Source organism: Mesitornis unicolor, unplaced genomic scaffold (genome assembly GCF_000695765.1).
Source record: "Mesitornis unicolor isolate BGI_N332 unplaced genomic scaffold, ASM69576v1 scaffold14947, whole genome shotgun sequence".
In the NCBI taxonomy this organism is placed as follows: Eukaryota; Metazoa; Chordata; class Aves; order Mesitornithiformes; family Mesitornithidae; genus Mesitornis; species Mesitornis unicolor.
The window spans coordinates 33,972-43,420 of NW_010198527.1; positions in this window are offsets into that span (position 1 = coordinate 33,972).

Genomic DNA, 9,449 nt, shown 5'->3' on the forward strand with positions numbered 1-9,449 from the left:
CTGATGCCTATGATCTTGCTGAAACTAGTACAGATGGTAATATCATCTGTTACTCAGTATAATCAAGACATTTTTCAGTATCAAAATGTCAAAACTCCTTTGATGGTAAGGTGACTGTATGCTGCATCAGGTTTGAACATAACACAGTCACTGGCTAAACCAGTTGCCCTTTCTCTCACAGTCACTAATTTCTGTAGCCAGTTTTATGCTGCAAATAGACTTGGACTTTTGTTATCTGGAAAAATATGAAATATATCACACTTCATCTACAACTGCTATAGATAGGACAACCATGTGTAGGTGCAATCACAGGTACTAGTAATAATTTTTGCCTTCATCTACAGTATTTTAAAATCAATACTTTTCCAAGCTTCCTCATTTCCTGACTTTAATTCTCTCTTACTTACAGGTAATTTTTTTTCCTGAGAAAAGTGCTGTACTGTGATAACTAAATATACAGGTTATTGTTGAATACTTAAGCATAGGTTTAATAAAAGGTCGTTAAATCTGATGGATTGCTCTACAAGCAATGTCATCTGTCAGCCTGCACTCAGTGAAAGGAAGTAGATGAACAGCTGGTTTCAGTTCTCATGAGTTTCACTTTTTCCTGATTTCTGAATCAGGGATAAATTCCTACAGTTCTAATTTGACTTTTTAGTCACACCTGTAACACAAAGGAGAATTTATTCCCAACTTGATATGTTTTGTCTAGTTTTGAGTTGAGAGCATAAAAAGCTAGGAAGCTTGAGCATGTGTTCTCTCAGAATTTATGTATCAGCCCATTTCAGTTTAATTAGGTAGAAGTTTGCAAACATTGCTAAATTATCCAGTCAAACCTTGTTAAGTATTGAGTATCAAAAAGGCCTCAAATGAGTTTGTTTTAACATGTTTGCAGGTTTATTTATATTATGATTCCAGCCTGAAAAAAGAAGGGTATAATAGATCAGTTTTTAGAAAGGATATTCCCTGCATATACAAGGTGCCTCATCTATCACATTAGTGAAAGTCTACCTAGCTAATTATTGACTCACTGCTGCTCATTCCTGTGAGAACAGCCACAGTGTTAACAATATATCATTACTCCAGAGACCCTGAAATAATGGTGAACTTGTCATTCTGTCATTAATAAAACAAATTCTTTGAAATAAGTCAAAGACAAAAATAAAGCCCAAACAAGGGAAAAAACCCCCATCATTCTCCTAATTACTTTAAAGAAGTATAAAACATCCTCAGAAAACTAGCAGGACAGCAAAGGGTTGAAATAAAATATAGACTAGGTTCTAGAAGTTTTTATGATTTGGCCTAACGTACATAGCCTTGTACTGAGCAGGTTCACTTCCTTCATTCATCTTCCCTAAAATATAATGTGAATTTTAAAACTTGAATATAACAGAACATTTTATAACCTACATTTGATTTTTTTTATATATGTAAAGGTAGATTACCTGGACCTAAAAAGTACTGCTAACCATATCTCTGATCAAGGAAAGTTGCAGTCATGCATTGTAAATGAACTTTCATACTATCCATTCAATTTTAGTAATTATTACAGTTTTATCATTATTGAATATAAACAGATCTCAGAGTCTGAAAAGAGCACAGAGTTATTTATGAGGATGAGGCTAATTGTTCTGGCTATGTTTGAGATATGTAGAGAAAACCACAATCTATCAATATTTAATCTTTTTATATTGTTAATTTGCTGATCACATTAACCGTTAGAGCTATAGAGAAAAATAGTGTTATTATTTCATAGAAATTTCTGTATCTATCATTGACTAGATCAAAATTATTTAGTTTCTTTGCTGAAGATTTTGCAACATAATCTGCATATAAAACTCATTCCATACTTAGTTCTTCTTCTCCAAAAAAGCTGAGAAACTGAAAATCATAAGCTGATGTTGAACATTTCATAAGAATAAGTCCCATGCTATGTGGTAATAACCTACACCATGTAAAAGCCATAGATTTTTCCCTGAATTCATGGAAATTTATGCTTTAAACAATTCATTGTACAGTCAAGAGCCAAACAGTATTTGACTCTAACCTTTCTCAAAGTATACTAGGTAGTACTTAAATTTGACATTTCAAAAAAAGAGCAAAAGCACAAATACAAATATTTTCACTATAACTTGTCAAAACTTTATTTGTCTTATTAAAAAGAAAAATAATGTATAGCCAGTCTTCCACCAAAACCACATTTTGCATTGCTTAGCCCACGAACCACATCTGACTGATCTTAAACTGGTCTCTGTGACGATGATGACCAAGTCAGTGAAGGAACTGTAGAACCAATCCCACACAAGAATCCTTTCCGACACAGAAAGCTTTTGTGTCTGTAAAGTAGATTTACAAAGCGGACTGTGGGCACTTCATTTCTGCTGTCCCTTATGTCATACCACAGATTGCAGGATGTAGGAGTAATTTTATGACCTTCCTCATCTCTTTCCATTCCTATACCCTTTCTAATTTGTGCCATCAGCTGACCTTGCCTACAAACAAAAAAACTGTTCTCCAGCTTCATAATTTCAAAACATATCAAAGGATTAATAAGGATGCTGTAGTTCAGAATTTTTGAAAGTGAAAATACTCTGAGCTTAGAGTATTTGAGGGCTTTTCCATGCTAGCAGTTACCCTGTCACATCTGTTAACCTATTTTGGTGATGTCTTCTTCCACTTCTAAATATTATATACGTATCATTTATGTCAAGAGAAGGAGTCCAACCCTCACATATTCTGTGTAGTCTAGCCTGATTTCTCTTCTTTCTCTAATACTATACATAATATCTTAGATTCAGACAAGGCATTGAAGAACATTTTTCTTTATATTTTTTACCCTTTCTCCTGAAAACTTCTGACACTGGAATTCACCCTTTGCCCTTTGATAACTGGTATCCGAGTCTTTCCGGTAAGGCAGGAGTGACTGACAGAAAGCATACAGACAGTCACTTGTTTTATCTGCTGGTAAACAAATAAGGCTCACCTCCCATGAAGAAAATAGACATCAAAAAGTGTGTGACCACGTAATTAAACATGATGTACTCGTGCCTTAAGAAATGATAACTAATTAAATCTTTCTGAACAACCTACTTCTAACATTGCCTCCATGTTGAATACAAGCTTTGCAAAACTGATGATCTTTTTTGTAGTGTTTGATATGGAGCTCCCTAGATTTCTCTGAAGAAAATAAGAAATCTCCTCCTGAAAAATCACACTGAACAGAACACTGAACACAGGACTTCATGGTTACAAGCAACTTTGGGATGTTATTACAGCACTCCAGTGAATATCTGCCTGGTCATTTGGTGGGAATCTGAAGAGATATCCTTGTTTCACAGCTGTCAACTTGCTGCAGGGAAGGGATGTAAGGTTGTTAGGATTTATGAATCCTGATTCTATTTCAACTAGAAACAACCCTGTCATTGTCTCCACAATTCCAAACTCCTGCCTGCATCTTTGTCTTTATCCAAATCCAAGGCTTTTTCCAGTACTGTCAATAACATTTCTATTTGGCTCCAAGCATCTCACAGTGGCTTAAGAACAGTAAGTAATTAGTCTCACACATAAATCTGGATGCGGATGTGCTCCCAGCAGGATTGCCAGAGCTGAGCAACTACTCGACTGCTCTTCCATGATGTGAATAAGGCAAATGCCACACCAGACAGTACTAGCAGGAAGGAAGGTTTACAGCCACTTTTACTGGACCTCCTTCTATTTTCTGTTTATTTTTTCTTCTGTTCTGAGGTGCTTTGTATGATCTCAGATAGGAAGCTGAGACAAAAAAGTAGTTAACAGCTACCACATAACATTGCACTCATCTGTTTGGTTCTGCAAGACTGAATGCACAATTTTGCATTTAATTTATATATAGTTGCTATGCCTATGCACAACTGAGAATATAAATAGCAAAGGCAGGATATAAGGAATGCAATTTAAATAATTTGAAACTGTTTTAAAGAAGACATTTGGAAACTATCTGGGTATAACCCTTCAGGGTGAAACTTCTTTAAAAAAATATCAAGGAATAGCCTTTGCAATGAAGCAGAAGTTAGGCATCCTAACTTCATCAGATAGATGAAGATCCACCAGAGCAGGGCAGAGGGGGAGCATCACCTCCTTCAACCTGCTGGTCACACTTCTTTTTATGCAGCAAGGATCCAGGAGCTGGAAAGAGCATGATACAACCATAATTTAAACAATTTGTTTAAAATTAATAGCAAAGCAAGGAGAAGCTAATTATTCCTGGATCTTAGTATCAAGTCAGAACAATATTCCTTCTTATAGGTCAAGGATAGCTTGAAGTGACCCAGTATTATGGTAGCTACCTATGGAAAGGTAGGATTTGCTTTTAACTGCCAGCTGAATAGAAAGCACATTTAGCTGTCTGCCAAATAGGATGCACAATGGTCAGTATAAAAGGAAGACAGGTGCAGCTATCACACTTGTGCAGCGAGTTTATTCTATCTGGATTTCTGAAAGACAAGAATAACAGGATAAGATTGTATAATAGGTAGGTAGGTACGTAGGTAGGTAGATAGATAGGTAGATAGATAGGTAGATAGATGGACGGACGGACGGACAATCTATAATTACAACCTATTAATAATGGTAGACAACTATATGATAGAAAGCTGGTAATTAAGAACAACCAAGAACCAAGAATCTCAAGAATAACTTAGGATATACGGCATCTAAAATGGGCTGATAGACAACTTGTTGTCACTTTGTAGTTTTTTGTCACTATTGCACAGTGCTGTGTTTCAGCTGTGTCACATAGCACTTGTATGGAAACGACCTCAGTAATGAATCCCATTTAGGATGAAATCTGTGAGTGTCTGTGATGAATCTGGAGTGACTGTCTGGAGCTACTTCTAACATCACTGGAAATCAGCAAATGTCTGACCCTGGTGACTTATCAAAAGTGACTGAACTGCTGAAGTCACTGCTAGTAGGGGAAAAAAAAAAGTTTAGACAGAAACATCAGACTATTACAGACTTCTACACAAGTGTTCTGAAATCTTCTGTAGGTTGGTGAAACTTATAAATTGCGGGAACTTCTAAATTAACCATGATGCATCTATTATTTTGTTTAAATACATTATTTTGTTAGCAATCTCCATAAATATCTAGAAAGGTAAGAATACAAAATAACTGTTTACTTTAGGTTGGCCAAAACAGATTTTTTTTCCTGCAAAAGCTCTATTTTTACCTTTCTTGCATGTTCTTCCATTGAAAAAAATTTAGAAAGACATTACATTTCCTTTTAAGTTCTCCTTGCCTTAATAATCCTATTCTTTAATAATTGTTCACACTTATTAGAATATAATTTGAAATAACCAGTTTTCCTTTTTCTGTAGTTATATCCATCAAGATGAAGGACAGGGAGGACAGGAATTGTTGAGTTAGAGTGTTTGTACTGTAAATGCTTTCTAGTGGGTGGGAAATACAATTCTAGCACTTTTATTAGCATGTGCAATCATTGTGCTATCTAATAGTCAACAATTTTGTGCATTAACTGTAGCCACACATAGTCCGTTGAAATTCAAGACAGTAGGAAAAATATTTGAAAATTAAAATACAGTTTTACAGAACAACTTGTATTATTCACACAAATCTGGGAGATAGTGAACAATTTCTGAGTCTATATTTAATAGAATTTGATTCAGAAATAGAAAAGGGAACTATTTTCTTTTTTTTTTTCCGATCAGAGGAACTTGATGACAAGACAGTTTATCTTTTTTCATTCTAGAGATTCTGTAAGTGATTTATTTCTGTTTTACCATGTGCTGTTCTCTGACATCAGCTTCTGAGTTGATCTGTCTGACCCACTTTGTTATTGAATTTATCCCACTGTAATCTGGGCCAGGAAGAAAATAATTTCTCATTGGCTTATGAGGCAATCACTGACATAAGAAATCCCATGTTGCTGCTACAGGGCCTCACTCCCAATTACAAATAAACTATTCATCTAATCTGAGGGAGAAATAGAGGGAGAGATATTTTGGCTTTATTTTCAGATTTAGAAAGATGAAAAACCATTCAGTGACACATATATGTTTCAGCTATGTTTGTTTTAATTACAGCCATTTGTATATTTTCCTACTGAAAGAAATATTGCAAACAGCGAGCTGAATTGTGCTTGACATAGTAGGAGAACACTAATTTAACCCAGCTGACATCCTGACACTATACCATAAGTGGTGCAGATGTGACCACCAGAGCAGCAAGGACCGATAGTATCATACACAAGCAATGGTATTTTCTCTGTGTGGTGTAGAGAGCGATGGCCTACTTAGTGTAAATCCTTTCCTGTCCCTCTAATCCTGCTGGGTGTTCAAAAGGACTCAATCCATTGTTTGTTCATCATAAAGATTAATTTCAGCTGGTGCTGCTTTGCTGTCTGCAATAAAAAAAAAAGGCAAAACAAAATAAAATACAGCAATTTTTAACTGAAAGAAGTCTCACCTCTCTTGTTCCATGCAGATGGTGCTGTTTACCAGTTATCTCTCAGTGCAGGAAGGAGACCAAAGCCTAGATGAATTACAGCTGGATCCAGCTAATCCAGGCAAAAGCTGAAATTAATGAGGAGAAGAAAAGTAATTTGTTGAATTCTGTGATTACCATGATCTCACAGCTAGTTAAACTATAACCCCACTAATAGTCTACTCAGTATGCAAAAAATTGCATCTTTGATACCCAAATTATAGTGTTGCCAAGAAAGTTTTCTGCTTGAAGTGATTACAGACTAACCCCTTTCTAATTCCTGATTGGAAAAAAGACCTCATCTTTCCCCTTAAGAGTCAACTTCTCCTTTTTCTTTTTTAGGTTGGATGCTGCAGTTGACTGGGTTGATCCACTAGCTGGTTAGAAGGGTTGGTCTACACAGCTCTGTGTCATTCAGGATGCATGTTTCTTCATATCACAGCAGTTTGAAGGAACAATATGGCAATGCTCTGACCAATAAAATATACTTTGATACAGATAATTGAGGAACAAATGAGAAAAAGGAGGGGTTAATGAAGGACCTAATTATCAGTTGCACACACATCTATGGTTTCAGTGTATAAAGAAGTTGCCTCTTGGAAAGCTTGCACATACACCTGCTGGCTGCCTGTAGAGCTGCAGTGCAAACTGGAGACACATCTGTGTCAATAAGACCACCTTCTGCTTTTAAAAAGTGGCATTTCTAAAGGTTAGGAGACACATCTCCCTCCATTCTACTGTCTAATTCAGCTGAGTGTATACAAAATGCACTATTATTCTTTGAAGAGTACATTACCAGTAGTTTTTAGACACCAGAGTATAAATGGTGTTTTTTCAATAAAAAGACGCAGATTCTTATACACCTACCTTGCTTCAGGTACTCAGACGTTATTGAAGCATGCTGGCCTCAGATCATAACTTTCCACTCATTTGAATATCCTTTTTTCCTATAGTCAGGAAGTTAATAGAGTCCTTAGCACCTACAAGAACTGTTTTATTTGCTGATTAATGAAGTGAAGACTCATTATAATTCTTATTCTTAAATACCATCACTGGAAGGAGGCAAAAGTCTGATTCACACTAAAGAAATACATGAGAAATCACACAGTGATGGAAGGAGGCTTGGGCAAGACACATGAGTAGTCACCTTATTGACTTCCAGGCAGTTGCAAGGGTTAAGAACTGATAAAGATAAATAAAAACTTCTAGCACCCATTTCAGGGAGACTAGGTCAGACAAACATCTATTAGGAATCATTGATACTGCCTTCAGACAAAGCAGTGGACAAGACAACCTCCAGAGGTCTGTTTCAAGCCCTATTTTCCTGTGATACGATGAGACCTAAACTTCCTTGAGAGGATAAGGTGATAGAACAGCAGCCTCCTGTGGAGTTAGTTGTCAAGCTTGAGAAGATTATTTTCATACCTGCTGCGTAAAAAATTGTTATTAAGCAGAATTATTATTGCTCTTTTTTGTTTTGTTTTGCCTTTTTTTTGTTTTGCTCATTTATTTCCACTATGCCTTGTTGCAAGTCTATGTTGAATACTTTCAGGCAAGGTAAGCCCTCAAGGAGAGTATTAGAAATCTTACTGGATGCATAATTTCACTGAGTTTTTTCCTGCCTGCAGATGAGAGTAAATTTTTTAACCTCGGTCATACTAAGTCTGAAGTAGAACAACTTTAGGAGTCTGAAAGTGATAGTGAGCCAGAATCCTATTTGCAGAGAGACCTACTCTTTCTTCCTGCAGAGTATCCACATTACGTTATAGGACTGCCTGACTTTAATTTCTTATTTGAGAAAAAAAACCAAAAGTTCCAACTATATGCAGCTCTTCATTTATCCAAAAAGATGTTGTTAGGAAAAAAAATAATCTCCTAACAACATATAAAAGACCACAGTTTCCTTAAAAACGTAATTTTACATCCTCAAGTCGTGCTCTTTTGTAAAGAATTAAAATATTGGCATCTCTTGACAGGCAGAGTGATTACTTGATAAGATTACACAGATAAAGTGACATTCATAATTTTTCACACAATTCAATACAACAAAAGTAATATTTTAAATAGATAAGCAAGTACACAATGGGTAATTATGTCCATGGAGCTTTCTGTCTTACAGTGTATGGTGCTTAATTAGACCTTGAGGGACAGTGCAAATTTGCTAATCGTATGTGCCAGTCACAAGCAACATTTCATACCAAAGTTCCAGACTCCTGTCTACATCTGCACGTAATTTGCTTATTAGTTTAAATGCATAATTTCAGCTCTTTAACATTCAGTTTTGATTGGTTTTGCTATATTAATGGGATAATAGCATCATTCATAATCAATGTTCTCCAAATGTAAATTATTATAATTGTTCACATATAATAGTGTGTTCTCTATTAAAAACATACTGATGCCTAGTTGAGAAAATTAATTTGCTGTGTTTGTTACTATAATGAAATAAAAGTTGTTCCAATTTAATGAATTCAGCAGTAGATTTCATAACTTCATTATGAACACAAACTCAATTTTCTGGGGGTAACTTACCATTAGTTCAAATGAAAAGATTCATTCTCTGGAAAATTCAGGAGTCACTGTTTCTATTTCTTGGGGTCATTCCAATTAATAAAATGAGAAATATTTAACAATGCCATAGAGTGAGTATTACCAATTGAAATAATTCTTCCTCTGTGTTGAATTTCAGAGTTTCCCCAGCTGAATTGCTATTTTTTAAATAAAGTTTCTCAGGGGAGAAAATGGAAAAAAATAGTGACAACATCATTTAACTATTTTCATACTAAATTATTTAAGGTCCTTTTGTATCTTCTCTCATGAACACGAAATCAATGGCTCTGTTTTTATTCAGCAGATCAACAGACTTGCAGAGCTTATCATCATTCAGCTTGAGGAAAAGAAATTACCACGTTGTAAAACTATATACTTTAGTGCACAGATATGCAAAACATCAACTCTGAGGATTA